Source organism: Schistocerca americana, chromosome 2, assembly GCF_021461395.2.
Source record: "Schistocerca americana isolate TAMUIC-IGC-003095 chromosome 2, iqSchAmer2.1, whole genome shotgun sequence".
Taxonomy (NCBI): Eukaryota; Metazoa; Arthropoda; class Insecta; order Orthoptera; family Acrididae; genus Schistocerca; species Schistocerca americana.
In genome coordinates this window covers 179,200,824-179,220,859 of record NC_060120.1, presented here as the reverse complement: position 1 = coordinate 179,220,859, position 20,036 = coordinate 179,200,824, and the positions used below count along the sequence as shown (strand labels likewise).

At 43.5% G+C, this 20,036-nt stretch overlaps 1 protein-coding gene across 1 annotated transcript in view; it reads right to left on the bottom strand.

Annotated features, from left to right (window-relative positions):
• The window catches only part of LOC124594898 (acyl-CoA Delta-9 desaturase-like), a 63,770-nt gene extending 63,273 nt beyond the window's left edge, over positions 1-497 (bottom strand). The window contains exon 1 of the mRNA XM_047133373.1: positions 349-497. The gene's annotated coding sequence lies outside the window, so the exon portion shown is untranslated. The remainder of the gene's footprint in view (positions 1-348) is intronic.
• Positions 498-20,036: the final 19,539 nt, after the last annotated feature.

Sequence of the window (20,036 nt, the reverse complement as noted above, 5' to 3'; positions counted from 1 at the left end):
TTTCCAATTTTCGTTTGGCGTCTTCGATTCGTTACGTACCTTGGTCGATATTTTGCAAATAGAAGCTTAGTAAGTATACTTCCTTTGTTCGTTGTGTATGTTGTTGAATACTTTTCATTACACTGCAATCAATCATGTATTTGCTAGAAACAAATACTAACTAACACTTCACGTTTCCGTATTTAATCTTGGTAATAATGTAAGTCCTCCTCTCCTTCTGAATTAGCACCGGAAATTGTGGACTTGAACGCTTCTCCACAAAATATTTCGTACCACCAACAATAGGTATTCACAAGTCTTACTAACTACTTCACGTTACACTGCGGAAGATACAGCAGTCGAACTCACCACTAGCTCCTTTGACGTTTTCCAACGAAACCCCGCCTGCACCAGCAACCCACCGACGTTCAACTGGCTGTGCTCGGCAGACCGCCGGGTCTATATCTCCGACGCTCACGTGTTCGCCTGGGCGGTTGCGGGTTGGCGGCCAGTCGTCGCCTGACAGCAGTGGGGGAAGCGGCGGGGAACGGGGCGGGGGCACCTGTGTTCCCGTGGGCGCGCAATGCAAGTGTGCTGAACGCAGGCTGGAGTCCAAGGGTCGTGCCGGACCACGCGACCGACATGCTGCAATCCAGAGCTGATCACACGACGCTCGTCTTGTCTGCAAAAAGAAGAGTAACATCTCTACTTATTACATAGGGCAGCACTTCTGACTTGCTATCGGTGTACGAGATTGTGGCATCTGCTTTCGTTTACATCAAAAAGATTCCGTCCATCTCCATTCTTTCTCCTTCTTTGTCCTTTAACCAAATCAGCGAAATTAATTTTTCATTATTTTGTCACCAACACGTCTTTCAAAAGCAAGACGTCCAAAACGCAGAACGAGCCAAACAGCTTGTCCGATGTACATGCCAAGTCTAAGCATTTGTTGATACAGAAAAGGTAACGATTTTCTTAGAAAAATTGCTAATGTATTCACCTTAATATTAACCTACCAATATTAGATAAACAACATTGATTTGGTACAATCGAAGATGCGTTCTTTCCAAACTAGCGACTTCACTTTAAATTTAGAAGAATGAGTTTAATGTGTGAATGCATTAAACAGTATGGTGACAGATTATTGATAATGTGGTTTACTGATAACTTAAGAAATGCTTCTCTGTTTTGTTAATTTATACTTTGACTTGCTACATATCCTGGAAAGTAAAATCCATCCTACGCATTTCAATAAACGAATGAATCAGTGAATGAACGAGAATACTTCGGTTAATTTATGTTCCTTTTGCAACATTTCGTGTATCCTAACGGCGTCGTTCCATGGTACCAGTCAGTGAAGCTGTGAAGGAAGTATCTACTAGACACTAACTCATTTGATTGGCACCTTCCACTTCTTTGGCAAAACCTTTTTCGAATTCTTTGACGAAAACACTGTGGATGTTCTACAGCATTTGTTCATCTTGCGAATCGGCATTCAGAGTAAATTGACATCGTCAGATAGTACACTACTGGCCATTAAAATTGCTACACCACGAAGATGTGCTACAGACGCGAAATTTAACCGACAGGAAGAAGATGCTGTGATATGCAAATGATTAGCTTTTCAGAGCATTCACACAAGGTTGGCACCGGTGGCGATACCTACAACGTGCTGACATGAGGAAAGCTTCCAACCGATTTCTCATACACAAACAGCAGTTGGCCGGCGTTGCCTGGTGAAACGTTGTTGTGATGCCTCGTGTAAGGAGGAGAAATGCGTACCATCACGTTTCCGACTTTGATAAAGGTCGGATTGTAGCCTATAGCGATTGCGGTTTATCGTATCGCGACATTGCTGCTCGCGTTGGTCGAGATCCAATGACTGTTAGCAGAATATGGAATCGGTGGGTTCAGGAGGGTAATACGGATCGCCGTGCTGCATCTCAACGGCCTCGTATCACTAGCAGTCGAGATGACAAGCATCTTATCCGCATGGCTGTAACGGATCGTGCAGCCACGTCTCGATCCCTGAGTCAACAGATGGGGACGTTTGCAAGACAACAACCATCTACACGAACAGTTCGACGACGTTTGTAGCAGCATGGACTATCAGCTCGGAGACCGTGGCTGCGGTTACCCTTGACGCTGCATCACAGACAGGAGCGCCGGCCGAAGTGGCCGTGCGGTTAAAGGCGCTGCAGTCTGGAGCCGCAAGACCGCTACGGTCGCAGGTTCGAATCCTGCCTCGGGCATGGATGTTTGTGATGTCCTTAGGTTAGTTAGGTTTAACTAGTTCTAAGTTCTAGGGGACTAATAACCTCAGCAGTTGAGTCCCATAGTGCTCAGAGCCATTTGAACCATTTGAACAGACTGGAGCGCCTGCGATGGTGTACTCAACGACGAACTTGGTTGCACGAATGGCAAAACGTCATTTTTTCGGATGAATCCAGGTTCTGTTTACAGCATCCGTGTTTGGCGACATCGCAGTGAACTCACATTGGAAGCGTCTATTCGTCATCGCCATAGTGGCGTATCACCCGGCGTGATGGCATGGGGTGCCATTGGTTACACGTCTCGGTCACCTATTGTTCGCATTGACGGCACTTTGGCCCGGCGTGATGGTATGGGGTGCCATTGGTTTCACGTCTCGGTCGCCTCTTGTTCGCACTGACGGCACTTTGTAAAATTGGACGTTACATTTCAGATGTGTTACGACCCATGGCTCTACCCTTCATTCGATCCCTGCGAAACCTTACATTTCAGCAGGATAATGCACGACAGCATGTTGCAGGTCCTGTACGGGCCTTTCTGGATACAGAAAATGTTCGACTGCTGCCATGGACAGCACATTCTCCAGATCTCTCACCAACTGAAAACGTCTGGTCAATGGTGGCCGAGCAACTGGCTCGTCACAATACACCAGTGACTACTCTTGACGAACTGTGGTATCGTGTTGAAGCTGCATGGGCAGCTGTACCTGTACATGGCATCCAAGCTCTGTTTGATTCAATTCCCAGGCGTATCAAGGCCGATTTCTCAGGATCTATGCACCCACAGTGCGTGAAACTTTCGTCACATGTCAGTTCTAGTATAATATACTTGTCCAATAAATACCCGTTTATCATCTGCATTTCTTCTTGGTGTAGCAATTTTAATGGCCAGTAGTGTATAACTATCGACATCAGCTTCAATGGCGGGTTAGTCGACACATGGGGCGTAGATCACGGCATAGGTTGGTTGGTTGATTCGGGGGAGGGGACCAAACAGCGAGGTCATCGGTCCCAACGGATTCAAAAATGGCTCTGAGCACTATGGGACTTAACATCTGACGTCATCTGTCTCCTAGAACTTAGAACTTCTTAAACCTAACTAACCTAAGGACATCACACACATCCATGCCCGAGGCAGGATTCGAACCTGCGACCGTTGCGGACGCGCGGTTCCAGCCTGAAGCGCCTAGAACCGCTCGGCCGCGGTCCCAATGGATTAGGGAAGGATTGGGAAGGAAGTCGGGCGTGCCATTTCAAAGCAACCTTCCTGCCATTTGCTTGAAGCGATTTAGGAATGTTCGAATGTTTGTGAAATCTTACGGGACTTAACTGCTAAGGTCATCAGTCCCTAAGTTTACACACTACTTGACCTAAATTACCCTAAGGACAAACACACCCACCCATGCCCGAGGGAGGACTCGAACCTCCGCCAGGATCAGCCGCACAGTCCACGACGAAGCGATTTAGGAAAATAATGGAAAACCTAAATCAGGATGGCCGGATGCAAGTTTCATCTGTCGTCCTCCCTAATGCGAGTCCAGTGCTAACCACTACGCCACCTCGCGCGGTGCAGCATACCTTGAAGTTCGTATAGCATGGTGTTGCAACCTCATCTAAATTATGCCTGCATAATGTGCGAGTACGGCACAGTTTCGCAGCAGTTGCTGCAGGCGCGCGGCACTTGCCGATACAAAGCGCTGCTACTACGCGTACGAACCTTAGGATCCATTCGACAAATGTAGCACTACTCGAAACGTGTGAAGTAGCGCACCAGAAATTTATTCTTGGAGATGAACTGAGAAAAAAAAATTGCAGTCTGGATCTACAAATGGACAGCATCATTGGAGAATACAAGCAAGTTTCAGAATCTCGTCGAAAAAGCGCCAATCCTGATCTGTTAGAGGCAGTACGAAAATATCAAACAGGTATTGGACTTGCATATTAGTATAGAACATAAGCCAGTAACGCATAGCAGCAATTTAGAAAACCCTCTACAACAATGGCCAACAGATGTGTGTGTACTGATGGAACCATATATAATTGCGTTAGCAGTACCTATGAAAAAAGTGTACTATTCCGCCCACCAAAATAGCCTTCAGTGTACACATCATAGAACGTAGTGAAAGAGCGCTATGATACAGTATAACGACTTATACTGATCATACCAAATAGCTGCTACAGTATCAGGAATACGAAAAAGTTTGCAAATGTATAATTTTTATGCACCATGGGGTAGGCCGGGATTGTGGGGAATTATATCATCGACCAACTGGCAAAGAAGACAGCAAATAAAGTAATATAAGAGAGATGCCTTCCAGCTGGCAGTTTAATAGCTGTAGTCTGAGATATGTCCAAAAATAGCACGTGGAACAGACAAATCAATTCACATGTACCGAAGTCACAAGGTCATCGTGAAAAGTGGAATAGTTCACATAACTGCTGCGGTAAAGGGAACAAGGAACGGTTTGCAATGACCATTGCCAGACTGAAATTCACCGTGGCCGCTGCTGTCAACACATCCATATAATTCTCGTCATACCACCAACACACGACGACTTTGGGGAGAAGTAGAGGTCAACCACATGCTACACTACTAAGGCGTCAAAACACATATTACAAAGGCGTCCTGAAAAGTAATGCCTCCGAATTTTTTACGTCAAAACTTTCAAAGCTTCTTATAAAACGAACGGTATTAACAGTCAACATCATGAATGCATTTTTGCAGCCCCCTGCCGCTAGAGGGCTCCGAATTGTAGCATTCAACATGTCGGTGTGTAACGTAACTACACTACTGGCCATTAAAATTGCTACACCAAGGAGAAATGCAGATGATAAACGGGTATTCATTGGACAAATATATTATACTAGGACTGACATGTGATTAAATTTTCACGCTATTTGGGTGCAGAGATCCTGAAAAATCAGTACCCAGAACAACCATTCTGGCCGTAATAACGGCCTAGATACGCCTGGGCATTGAGTCAAACAGAGATTGGATGGCGTGTACAGGTTCAGCTGCCCATGCAGCTTCAACACGATACCACAGTTCATCAAGAGTAGTGACTGGCGTATTGTGACGAGCCAGTTGCTCGTCCACCACTGACCAGACGTTTTCAATTAGAGAGAGATCTGGAGAATGTGCTGGCCAAGGCAGCAGTCGAATATTTTCTGTATCCAGAAAGGCCCGTACAGGACCTGCAACATGCGGTCGTGCATTATCCCGCTGAAATGTAGGGTTTCGCAGGGATCGAATTACGGATAGAGCCACGGGTCGTAACACATCTTAAATGTAACGTCCACTGTTCAAAGTGCCGTCAATGCGAACAAGATGTGACCGAGACGTGCAACCAATGGCTACCCATACCATCATGCCGGATGATACGCCAGTATGGCGATGACGAATACACGCTTCCGACGTGCGTTCACCGCGATGTCGCCAAACACGGATGCGACCATCATGATGCTGTAAACAGAACCTGGATTCATACAAATAATGACGTTTTGCCATTCGTACACCCAGGTTCGTCGTTGAGTACACCGTCGCAGGCGCTCCTGTCTGTCAAGGGTAGCCGCAGCCATGATCTCCGAGCTGATAGTCAATGCTGGTGCAAACGTTGTCGAACTGTTCGTGCAGATGGTTGTTGTCTTGCAAAAAAAAAGTCCCCATCTGTTAATTCAGGGATCGAGACGTGGCTGCACGATCCATTACAGCCATGCGGATAAGATGCCTGTCATCTCGAATGCTAGTGGTACAAGGCCATTGGGATCCAGCACGGCGTTCCGTATTACCCTCCTGAACCCACCGATTCCATATTCTGCTAACAGTCATTGGATCTCGACCAACGCGAGCAGCAATGTCGCGATACGATAAACCGCAATCGCTAAAGGCTACAATCCGACCTTTATCAGAGTCGGAAAAGTGATGGTACGCATTTCTCCTCCTTACACGAGGCATCACAACAACGTTTCACCAGGCAAGGCCGGTCAATTGCTATTTGTGTAAGAGAAATCGGTTGGAAACTTTCCCCATGTCAGCACGTTGTAGGTGTCGCCACCGGCGCCAACCTTGTGTGAAAAGCTAATCATTTGCATATCACGGCATCTTCTTCCTGTCGGTTAAATTTCGCATCTGTAGCACGTTATCTTCGTGTTGTAGCAATTTTAATGGCCAGTAGTCTATGTTAGTAAGTGAGAACCAGCGTGCTTAGTCGAGTTTCGGATTCGAAGAGTTCGACCATACATGGAGCACACTCTCCTCGTCCTTCCACATGACAATGCCAGGCCACGCACGAGCGCTGTGACATTTGCAACAATCCGACGCCTTAGGTTCACTGTCGTCGATCACCTTCCATATGGTCCCGACTTGTCACCATTCGATTTTCATCTGTTCCAAAATTTATAGAACGTCTTCGAGGACTTCATTTTGATAGTTATGGAGCGGTGTAAGCAAAGATGAGGTTGTGGTTCTGTCAACATAGTCAAGCATTCTACAGTGGTGGTATCAACAAACTGGTCTCGTTGGGAGAAGAGTGGCCGGCCGCGGTGGCCTAGCGGCTCTAGTCGCTTCAGTCCGGAACCGCACGACTGCTGCGATCGCAGGTTCGAATCCTGCCTCGGGCATGGATGTGTGTGATGTCCTTTAGGTTAGTTAGGTTTAAGTAGTTCTGAGTTCTAGGGGACTGATGACCTCAGATGCTAAGTCCCATAGTGCTCAAAGCCATTTGAACCATTTGGAGAAGAGTGTTCTTCGTGCTGATAAATACGTAGACATAAAGAATAAAACTGTAGAATGTTAATAACGTTTGTTTTATCTGAAAAGCGTTAAGAGTTTTCACGTAAAAAACTCGAAGCAATTACTTTTCAACACGCACTCTACTTTGGCTACACCTAGACGCAGAAAGGAATCAATCTGGCTGTTTACAGAGCTGGTTAAAATAAAAAAATAAAAAAGAACTTGCCTCTAATGTTTTGGTACTCTTGACAACGGTGACTATAAACATAAATTACTGTGGAATTCATTTTAAAAGCTGACAAAATATAATCTCAAACAGTTTGTGTGCGAGTGCGTTTATTTTGCTTATTTAGAAACTAGTTAATGCATTTCATGTTTTAAATTACTTAGCAGTTTGTGGAAAAGCAACCCTGTAAGTGTACCCAGAAGCCAACAAAATAAAGCAATAGAGAAATACTGGAAAAGATTGTGTTTAAACTTTTCGTATGTAATTTCTTCCCCAAACTTGTTCACCCCTATGGTTTCGTTTTTGATGACGATACTTGTCTGGAGATGACAATGTAAATCGAAAGTCGGTTCACGAGATGGATCAATACTGCCGCACATACAGAGTTTGTGTTTCCACCAAGGTGCGTTCTGCAGCCTGGCATCCGCATCTTCGGATTTTGAAACGCTATCTCTCTCTGTCTTTTGCGTCTTTGGGAGAGGACCAGTGATCTTCATGTCTTCGTTAAGGATATTTTGCTATCTCTGTTTAGATCGTCCACCTGTTAGCCTGGTCTCCTGGTTGCATTCAGTTTTGGTAACGCTAGGAAATGCTCCTCTCCAGACCTCGCCATACCAGCAAAGATGGCCGTCCCTTATTTTCTCCACATTCATCGTGTCTGCCAGTGTTCCAGTCTTAGAAGGATCACCAGGTGGGATTTCCCAGTCTTAGTCGGGAAGACACCATCGGAATACTAAATGTCTTTTTCCAAAGCTGTTTCACAGAGGAAAACTGCACTGTAGTTCCTTCTCTAGATTGTCGCACAGATGACAAAATGGTAGATATCGAAAAAGACGACAGAGGGATAGAGAAACAATTAAAATCGCTCAAAAGAGGAAAGGCCGCTGGACCTGATGGGATATCAGTTCGATTTTACACAGACTACGCGAAGGAACTTGCCCCCCTTCTTGCAGCGGTGTGCCGTAGGTCTCTAGAAGAGCGTAGCGTTCCAAAGGATTGGAAAAGAGCACAGGTCATCCCCGTTTTCAAGAAGGGACGTCGAACAGATGTGCAGAACTATAGACCTATATCTCTAACGTCGATCAGTTGTAGAATTTTGGAACACGTATTATGTTCGAGTATAATGACTTTTCTGGAAACTAGAAATCTACTCTGTAGGAATCAGCATGGGTTACGAAAAAGACGATCGTGTGAAACCCAGCTCGCGCTATTCGTCCACGAGACTCAGAGGGCCATAGACACGGGTTCCAAGGTAGATGCCGTGTTTCTTGACTTCCGCAAGGCGTTCGATACTGTTCCCCACAGTCGTTTAATGAACAAAGTAAGAGCATACGGACTATCAGACCAATTGTGAGATTGGATTGAAGAGTTCCTAGATAACAGAACGCAGCATGTCATTCCCAATGGAGAGAAGTCTTCCGAAGTAAGAGTGATTTCAGGTGTGCCGAGGGGGAGTGTCGTAGGACCGTTGCTATTCACAGTATACATAAATGACCTTATGGATGACATCGGAAGTTCACTGAGGCTTTTTGCGGATGATGCTGTGGTATATCGAGAGGTTGTAACAATGGAAAATTGTGCTGAAATGCAGGAGGACCTGCAGCGAATTGACGCATGGTGCAGGGAATGGCAATTGAATCTCAATGTAGACAAGTGTAATGTGCTGCGAATACATAGAAAGAAAGAACCCACATCATTTAGCTACAATATAGCAGGTCAGCAACTGGAAGCAATTAATTCCATAAATTATCTGGGAGTACGCATTAGGAGTGATTTAAAATGGAATGATCATATAAAGTTCATAGTCGGTAAAGCAGATGCCACACTGAGATTCATTGGAAGAATCCTAAGGAAATGCAATCCGAAAACAAAGGAAGTAGGTTACAGTACGCTTGTTCGCCCACTGCTTGAATACTGCTCAGTAGTGTGGGATCCATTAATACACTAAGCAGATTCAGAAGGATGTAGGTTGCAGTAGGTACTGGGAGATGAAGAAGCTTGCACAGGATAGAGTAGCATGGAGAGCTGCATCAAACCAGTCTCAGGACTGAAGACCACAACAACAACAGTGTGGGATCCGTATCAGGGTTGATAGAAGAGATTGAGAAGATCCAACGGAGAGCAGCACGCTTCGTTACAGGATCATTTAGTAATCGCGAAAGCGTTACGGAGATGATAGATAAACTCCAGTGGAAGACTCTGCAGGAGAGATGCTCAGTAGCTCGGTACGGGCTTTTGTTGGTTTCGAGAACATACCTTCACCGAGGAGTCAAGCAGTATATTGCTCCCTCCTACGTATATCTCGCGAAAAGACCATGAGGATAAAATCAGAGAGATTAGAGCCCACACAGAGGCATACCGACAATCCTTCTTTCCATGAACAATACGAGACTGGAATAGAAGGGAGGACCGATAGAGGTACTCAGGGTACCCTCCGCCACACACCGTCAGGTGGCTTGCGGAGTATGGATGTAGGTGTAGATGTAGATGTAGATCTGAACAGAACTTTGTTTCTCAAACATGACGTTAAACAAAAAGTCATGGCAGTCTGGTATGGGCTGCATGACACGCACCCCCTGTTTGGAGAAATTCCACTCACAACGAAGTAGATATTACTGTTTGTATGACTGCACACAGTGTATCGATAAATTTGAGAACAACCCATACTGAGAAAATTTATCCCATTACGGAATTAGCCCACCTCACCTAAGGAACAAGAACCAAAGTATTGACAAACGTCGCAGACGGAGTGGCCGTGCGGTTCTAGGCGCTACAGTCTGGAGCCGAGCGACCGCTACGGTCTCAGGATCGAATCCTGCCTCGGGCATGGATGTGTGTGATGTCCTTAGGTTAGTTAGGTTTAATTAGTTCTAAGTTCTAGGCGACTGATGACCTCAGAAGTTAAGTCGCATAGTACTCAGAGCCATTATTGACAAACGTCGTTCGCTCTATGGTCATCAGATGCTACCATCCAGAATTTGATCAAGGAAAAACTGTTTGATGCCTGGAGTCTTGCTGATACTGCAGAAACTCGCAAAACGAAATGTGTTGGTTAAATACCAAACCTCTTATTGTAGATTTAGCAGGACCCTTCTGCTGGCGTTCACCTTCCGTATCTGACCTGGAAGGCTTTTAATCGGCTACAGACGGGAATCTCAAGATGAAAAACCAAAATTTTGAATGGTTATATCTAATGGGGATTGCGTATCTATTAGATGACGATCAGTTTGGCTTCCGCACAAGAGGGTCAGTTTTGACGTTGGAACTGATAATAGAAGTAAGACTGAGAGGTGGCATGAGCCCCCTCTCATATTTCTATCTTACTCTGGGTAATTCGGTTTTCCTCTCTAATTGCATGCGATGAAAAGTCGCTATTCCTTCACATGCGGACTTCCCACGCAGCGTCTCTCGTCGCCCGGGTGGTCCGGTGACAGGCGGGTTCTGCTGAACTTCAAAGGGTTAAGCCGACGGGTGTCAGGGAGTCGAGTGGATGCTTTCCAGGCGCTGACATTGTCATAAGAGCAGGAGTGACATGCCCACAGGGATCTGATGGAGCGGCTGGGCTAGGAATTCCGTTACTTCGCAGAAACTTAGTGAAAACACTTTCTGACGAGCTACCAGCGAGGCGTGGGGATGACTTGTGTTCCCAGGCAGTCTTGGCGGGCAAATTCCCGCATTTTCTGCAAAATCGTGACTGTGATTGGCTTGCTCAGGGCATATCTCCGTGACGTAGCAAAATCGGCGCAGAAATTGGCCCCAAGAATCTCCATTGGTGGAATGGTAGTGCTTCGGCAATAGAATGGAATTTTCCGCCGGTTTTCGAGTTGCTGATTGGAACGTTTAACCACGACCACTGTCGTGGGGGCGGGAATGTTCTGTGTTCGGCTTGTACGGGTGCTCTTGAGGGAGTCGGCTCTCGTCTTTCGGTCGGGGTAGATTACAAGACTGAGCTCTCGCTGCTCTGGACAGCCTGCCTTCCGTTGGCTGTCTAATATACTTTCATTTAATTGCAACTGTTTGACGAAGTTGCTGAAGTTTCGACTTCAACCTAACTTTCCGAGTACAGTTGGCAATTGTACGTTCTGCGTACAAGCGACCTATGTTGTCCGTCTTGAGCAGCTTTGGCTAAAGTTGACTGTGTCGGAGTTACTGTGTGACTTCGCTTGTTAAAATCAATCACTGTACCGTCAGTGATTGTGTGGCGAGCCTTCTTCTTCTCCCTCGGATGCGCGTTTGTATTGATAGGAAGTCTTTCGTCTGGAACAACCAGGCCAGGAGAATTTGTTTCGGGCTATACTCGCGACATCATCATCACCACGACGGGACGTCAAAGCAACCAGCCATCGCTTACAGTACGCCAGATCGTGTCCTTGCAGTTAAGAAGACAGCTTGGTAACGTACGTCCGCAGCACCGGCAGATTAGAGAATTTGCTCTGTGATAATCGGAGCTCAGCAGAGCTTGCCTGTTCCCATCTTTTCTTACGTGGTTCTGTCTTGGAAGTTCATTGCCTGAGTTCTCACTACTGTAGCAGCAATTAATGTTGGGTTGGCTGGGTGTTTGTCTTAAGATTTGAGTTACAAGGAATTGGCTCCACATACCACTTGGTCATAAACGTCACAAGCTAGTTTATGGACAACTTCACCTTCACAGCATTTATTTGAGTATCCAGTTTGTCGTATTGTAATTGTTTCGTGTGTTTTGTTTATTATTTTGAGTTCAGTCATAATAAATCAAATTGTTGTTTTGGACAGAACTTTCATTCTGTGGGTCGGTAAAGCAACCCTTTCATTTCTCACTACGTTAATGAAACTTTCCTTTATCAAATTAAATTATTGCGGGTGCCAAACTCTTTTCTACTCCACTTGCAGGGTCGATTACAGTCAGTTCGCGTTTCTTCTTAATCGATGTGCAACAGCAAAAGTCGGAGTTAGAAAAGGTGGGGGGGGCTTAGAGCATCATTTCCATATGAAGATTCTAGAAGAATTTAGTGTTAAATACACCGATAGCCCCGGCACCTCGCAAGACTTAAGAAAAATCAAGAGATTTTTATAGGATGTGTCGCCCTGGAAAAAGCGTTCGACGATGTAAAATGGTGCAAGATGTTGGAAATTCTGAGAAAAAGGTGACTGTGCTGCAGAGAAATACGGATAATATGCTGTATGCATAAGAACCAAGAAGGCGCAGTAAGAATGGGAGACCAAGAACGATTAAAAATAGTGTAAGACAGGGATGTAGTCTTTCGCCCCCACTGTTCAGTCCATATATCGAAGAAGCAAGAATGGAAATAAAAAAAAGTTCCAAGAGTGGAATTAAAATTCAAGATGAAATATGTCAGTGATAAGACCCGCTGGTGAAGAATTAATTACATGACGTTTTGAATGGAATGAACAGACCAATGAGTACAGAAATTGAATTGAGAGTAAACCGAAGAAATACGAAAATAATAAAGGTTGAAGAAATGAGTCTAGCGATAAACTTAACACAAAAATTGGGGACCAATAAGTAGATGAAGCTAAGGAATTCTGCACCTTGGAAACAAATCAAAACATGGCGGACGTAGCAAGGACATGAAAAGCAGATTCGCACAGGCAAAGAGGAAATTACTGGCTAAGGGACGCGTACTAGTATTAAACGTCAACCTGAATCTGAAGAAAAAATTTCTCAGAATGTATGTTTGGAGCGTAGCGTTATAAGATAGTCGTTTGTTTAGCTGTTTATTAAGGAGGTAACTGGGACATTAAGGTGGTACCTGGGACATTGAGGATGGGACGAATCCTCCTATTTGTATAACTTAACCTGAGCCCATAATTCTAGGACGGATGGATTCATAACTATTAGGTACTTTTTTATGCTGCTCACTGCTCATGTCAGAGTGGTAGCCATATATATATATATATATATATATATGTATTCCACGCAGTCACTGGACAGTTCCACTTTCTATATATATATATATATATATATATATATATATATATATATATGTGTGTGTGTGTGTGTGTGTGTGTGTGTCGAACTGCTGTCGTTCCGCAGTTGGTCTACTGGAATACTAAGAACATAGAAGTTGACCTGTGAAGAAGTATGTCTTCCAGTCAGTACAAAGAAAACTACACTGTCTGCTTATAGTTTTCATTATTTGCCTGTAAACTATGTGGAAATCTATGTTACACATCTCTTTCCGTTGCTCTACTGGAGTGCTCGCTATTCTTTGCAAAAAAACTGCATTTCAAAATCATGAGGATGGAAGATGGTGCTGTATATACCATAGAAGGCTGTATGCCATAACAATTATCAGTGCCAAGAAAAGGGTTATGAGTATGCTCTGTCTGCTAATAGTTTGAATTATACACCTACAAAATAGGAGAAAACTTAATACAGAAATATAGATATTATATATTTTGCTGGGGAACATTTTTTTCACACTCCAAAGACCGTCTTAAAATGACATAACACGCATCAAAATTCTATGTCGAAACATAATACCTAAAAGAACCAATATACTGAGCAGACATAAGACATTCCCTATTAAATATTTCGAGTATAAAGTATATCAGCTGACAAAAGCTCCTGCCAGAGGAGAAAAAAAGGCAAATATGGTTCTCTTTAAAAGACTGACTAGACTGACAAAAAAGTGGGGAACCAACTGCCTCAATCTTCATTCCTCCTTTCTCACCAAAAATTTTGGCATGTGAACATATTCATGACCATTAACACAGAAGTCCTTTTACACACTCGTCTCTTACAGTGAAGCCTGCATACTCAGGATCACCCTCTCACTGCCACTGTCTCTCTCCCTCTCTGTCCATTTGTCTCCCACTGGCACTTTGTCTCGTCTGTCTCTCCCACTGCCACTGTCTTCATCCAGTTCGCTTCCTCTTGACCAATGTCTCCTTCTCTACGACTTTCACTGTCTCTCTGCTCCACTACCATTGCCTGTGTCCCATTTTTTTCCTTTCCTCTCCTCTGTCCTTGGTTATGGTCTGTTTTCCCACAGGCTGGCAAGCTTTAATACATGACTAAAGGCGATGGAAGAGAGTTGGCAATTCAATTTTTTGTGTGTTAAATTTCGCTGATACAGAAGATCCACCCCCCCCCCCCCTCTCCCCACACACACACCAAGCCTGTCTATGGTCTCCACTCACCTCACATTTTCATTTCCACTGTCTCCTCTCTCTTTTCCTCCCACTACTACAATCTCCATCCATCTCTCTCACTGACCATCACCGTCTCCTCTCTCTCTGCTACTGTCTTCATCCATCTCTCTTGCTCCTTCAATGCCGCTTTCTCTATCCCACCGCCACTGTCTCCTCTTCTTTCTCTCCTACTGGCACTGTCTACCCTCTCTTCCAACGTCATTGTGTCTCTGCAACTCTCTTTCAGCAGAAAAAAGCACGAATATGTCCGTGCACCAAAAGTTTTGGTGAGGAAATCAGAATGAGGACTGAGACAGCTGGTTCCTCACTTGAGTCTTTTAAAGAGGAGCATATTCGGCTTTTTTGTGCTTTGACAGTAGCTTTTTTCAGCTGGTTCCCTTCTTTCCCCTGTTAAAGCAGGCCGTGCTGCTTATATAAAACGAATTCTGTAGGTCAGTAAGGTTTTGACAGTTTACTTATATTCTTCGTCACATTTACATACTGTGACAAACAACAAATAAGTATGTATAATATAAGGTTAACACAAAATCGTCTCCCATATAACGCAAGTTCACTTTCCAATACTTTATATGAAAACGCACAACATTCTTAGGCTACACCTATACAGCTGTACCAAAAAATGGGATGTTTGATTTGTAGGTACAAAGAATTTCCTATAACAAAATTACTTTTTGTAAGTTGGTTACGCTGCCAGGTGGCACCATCGAATAATTTTCAGGTCAAGACAGCTTGTATAGGCGAATACAGAGACAGAACGCCTTTAGTTTTACTGGTGAAAGAATGGTGACTATAAACATAGTTTGGTGACCTCAGAACCCTTGCGTTTACCACAAAACCCTCGTCATGTCATTCGTCAGCTGACACTACATTTACACGTCATACTGGATATTATGTGCGTATTTTACTTGTATAAGTACAGCAACTATGAACCTCTGAATCTCTGTAACAGATAATGATACCGATAAAAGTTTCGAAGCTCCCTGAGAACATCATCTTAGGTACATATGGTAACCATTTGGAAGATTTGTGATGAATAGAAATTATAGAAGTGGCCGTCCCTACAATTGGTACTTTTGGTTCCCACAAAATCATGGTTTTTCAGGGTTTTCTCAGGAACCGCCCGTAACAAATGGGGTTTCTGAAAGCCATCTAAGGCTCACCATCCAGAACAATTGGCCTGTTATCTCTGTGATCAATAGAACCCGAGATATGACCCCCTGAAAAATTGCGTTTTCGCCCACGGCTTTTAGGTATGTATTGGTACCGTGCACTGTCGTTCACAGACGGATATGAAGCGCTATTGTCGTTCTGCATTTTGCCTACAGGGGTGATAGGAACCCATGGAAGTTGCCTGATGCAGAATTACACCTTCAAGACAATCAACACTGAGAAATGGTTATAAATTATGTTCTCTCTACCAGTAGTTTTAATAGATCGTTAATAGATTCTCCAATGAAGACAGTATACGTATTGTATATAAGTGTTATACCCCTGAAGCTGGAGAAACATATTTTTCTCAACCTAGGCCGTTGTTCTCTGTAGTACCATGAAATACAGATATTGGCGAATTAGGGTTTGATTGCTGTGAATACTGTTGTTTCACAAGACTTAAGATAAAGAAGAAGAAGAAATCTTTCATACACACTTAAAACACACCTTATTATTGAAGTTGATATGTTAGATGTATGAAAAAGAATACTGGAATTGTAAGAGGTCGAATTAAAAAAATGAAAACTGAAGTATTTGGCGAAAACACTTGCTGCAAAGGAGAAATATAGAATGTTATTGGAAAAATAAGATGCTATTGCAGATGCGCAGGCTAGACTCATGTATTAGGCTGCGTTCACACTGCCGGCCGGGCCGGGCCGGGCTGACGCGTACTGGCTCGGCTCGTGCCTATCCAGCTCAGGCCGACGTGTAGTGCATTCACACTGCGCGCCGCGCCGAGCCGGGACGGCGAAATGGGGGAAAATCCACTTCTCCGATTTTCATGTTCTAAAAATTCTTAGCGGTATATAAGACTGCGCCACATCGTTTTATGAACTCATTTTTTCCTTAAAAGCGTTACTTACGTCGTGAAAAAAGAAAAAGTCTACTTTTCGTTTCGAGTGATTTCTTAGTTTCGTAACGCTTCCCAACCGATTTTGAAGAAAGTATGCGGCTAAAGAATCTGATTTTTGTACACGTGGTAGTGCAACATCTTAGCTTCGTATTGAATCATTTATCTTTCCATATTTCTTGACAGTCATTGTGAAATGATGCTAATTGTCAACGTTGTGCACTTGATTTACAAATCTTGTAGTGAAAAAGTTATGTAGCGGTTAGCTTACTGTTAGATCCGTTTTAGACCATACATTGTTGGGAATGAAATGTAGCTAAAAGTACCAAAAAGTTTTTGAAATGATAATGATACTGATATCTGTCTCTGGTCTCAAGTAATGCGAGCTATTCAGTGGCGTCAGTGCCGCGTCCGCAAGCCACGGAGTTCGCGCGGTTACAGCTTGGTTTAGTGTAGTCATATAATGCAGGACAGAAAAAAACTAATTACTAGTGATCAGCGCAGACCTAGTGCCGGCCCCTGTTATTATTTTAATGGTCTCATTCTCTAGATAAATCCAAATGTATAAGAATTTTTCCCTCGGCTACTGAACAATTCATCTGCTATGCTTTTATAATTGGCCACACGTTGCATCACAAAAGACAAACAATTATTTGTCATCAACATCCTACAATTAGTATGATGTACATTTCGTATTTCGAACTAAAAGATAACTGAAGCGCAATTCTGTAGTCTCGTTGTCTACTTTGACAGAAAAAATAATGGAGAGTTAATGAAACTACTGTAGATCGGCGATCGGCACAGATGTGCGTTTCATTGTTCTTCATTGTTTTTTTTTTCTTCCTTGGCGGGCTGCGCTGCACTGTCAAGGTAATCCCCACTCTTTGGCTAAATGACTGGCGGGAGGCCAAATAAATAAATTTAAAAAGATCTCCACCCTTCGACAGCTGACAAGCAAGTCAGTAGAAAACGCAGCTGCAGTCAACAGTTGCTCGCCTTTAGCTAGTCTGTGCTGTCGTGTAGAACAATGTCTTCACTCTTTTATTGGTATTGTTTTGACTCTGCAGTAACTCGTCGGGTTTTGAAGTACAGAAGAACTAGGAGGTTATGGATTCATCCTATGAATAGCGACAGACATTTAGGAGAGTTTTTTTCTTTATATGAAGAACTTAAAAACTATCCTGAAAAATTTTATTCAAATTACAGAATGAATCATAGTACATTTCAGTATGTGCTGCAGAACATTCAAGACAAAATTTCTAAACAGAACACAAATTTTCGCAGAAGTATAACAGCAGAAGAAAAATTGTGTATAACGATAAGGTAAGATTCGTTAGTACACACTTTTTGGTTTGCAGTAGAACTTTGTACAGCATTCGCTACCTCCAGTTAATTGTAGTCATGCTTTTGTATTTTAAATTTCACAAACGCTAACCTCTGAGGGGAAGAGAGTTTATGGGACTCCTGAGAATCATTAGGAAGTAATTAGCTTCGTCATTTTGGCAATGTCTTGCTGTGCCTTCAACGAAGAATCGCAGAAATACTCCTTCAGAATTTTCCAACTTTTTTCTTCTTTTTTCTTCATGATGCAGCGCTTGGCAATGGTGATGGTTCATCATGTGGAGCCACTGATGACCTCACAGAATTCTTTTCATTACCTTGTAAGATAGACAGATTGATAGGCGAAGAGTTTTGAGATAATGCCCTTTGACTCAGTGGTTCTATCTCCACTCATAAGGAACTGCCACAGCATGACTTTACAATGCATTATCATCTGGTAGGAACACATTTCCGTCCCTCAGTGACACTCATATCTGTCTCCGTTTACAAGTAAATGCTAACTATTCAGTGGCGGCAATGCCGCGATTGCTGGCAAGCTATTGTTGTAAATGCATGTAAATACGGTAGATTAAATAAATGAAATAAAAGTAATTTCGCATGTATCATCATAATAAACGTAATTTTTCCTCACTGATTGTGAAATGTGAGGTAACATCTTAAAATAAAAGACGTGTGCAGTCACACTTGTGATTAAAGCAGAAGGGAGACGTGTGATGCGTGTACTGCAGAAGCTGTAGTGCTGCTCCACAGGCTCGCGCCTGCGGTCGGCTCGCGCCGGCAATATTAAACACTCGGGATGTCGTCGGCTCGGCTCCGGGAGGCTCACGCTGTGTCGGCGCGGCCCGGCCGCCAGTGTGAACACCGCAATTCAAAACCATGTGTTTGATATCGAAGCGGGCGGCGGCCCGGCCAGGCTCGGCTCGGCCCGGCCGGCAGTGTGAACGCAGCCTTACTTTAAACACAGTGTAGGGAAAAATCTAGATATGCGTGGGGCATATAGAAATCAGAATTTGTGGTACATGCTAATGGAAAGCGATCATATGTTGAAGTGCTCTCAAAATCAGTGGTTCAATTGATATTTATTATATTAAAGGATACAAAAAATTATATACATCCACTCCCATACGAATCAGCTAAAGAAAGATGGTTAAGATGTGTATAAGCGTGGCAGACTGGACATCGCGCCTCTAGCAACAGAAAAGCGTTTTACAAAGTTTATCAAGGCAGCAAGATAAAATGGTAGAGCAGAACTAACAAAATGTACCGTAGGTGAATGTGCATGAGGTCGCCGATCCGATTACGTTACTGTTAGCGCGTATTGAAGAAATGTCAGAATTAAAAACGGAATTAAGAACGGAATAGCAGAACAGTCAAACAACAGTATGAACTTCATATAGTGCAGAAACTGAAACTTCACCCTTGAAAAATTAAGAATGACTGTGCTGGTCAACTTCTATGTTATTTGATTTTCAAACAGCTGAGCAGAACTCAACATACTTAGACAGTTCTCTCTTTACTTATTTCGATCGTCACTAAACTGCCACACTATATTTTTTAGCGCAACACAGTTTGACTTTCAATAATCCTTACAAAAGAATGGCCCTGACTAACAATAACCTATACCTTTCACGAATCACTTACCTCAGGAAAATCTCGTTACTCGAACTACTGCAATACAGCGAGCGCCAATATTGCCAGCTAAATAAAACATTCTAACTGCTGAAGGCACTAACTACTGATAGGCATAGTTAGCAAATGAAAGATTTTGATAAAGAACAAACAATGTATTTACCTTAACAGTGTTCAAAAGTCATCATATATATATATATGTATATATATATTCATGACATCCATCTTTACAAATTTCCTTTTTCTGGTGGACACACGACCAGATCGTCCGCTTATAGTAACATCTCAAAAGTCTGGCATCTCTCTCTCCACATCCACCACTGCTGGTGGCTCACCTGCAACAACCCAACGATCCACCATTGCTGGCGGTTCACCTCCAACTGTCCAACGCTATGCGCTGTTCACATCCAACTGCCCAGCACTACACAAGCGAATATTCCAACCATAAGTCCAACCAGCCACAGTCTGCACACAGTGCAGTCAGTGATTTTCAAACAGAGTACTATGTGGCGTTACCAACACAAAACCCTAAACAGCCTACTTACAAAATGAATACCCCTGAGCTCAAATTAAGATGGAATGGCAGTACAGGAAATTGGTAACTGCACCCTACGTAAAGGAAGGCGGTATACTTTCTTGATTCCA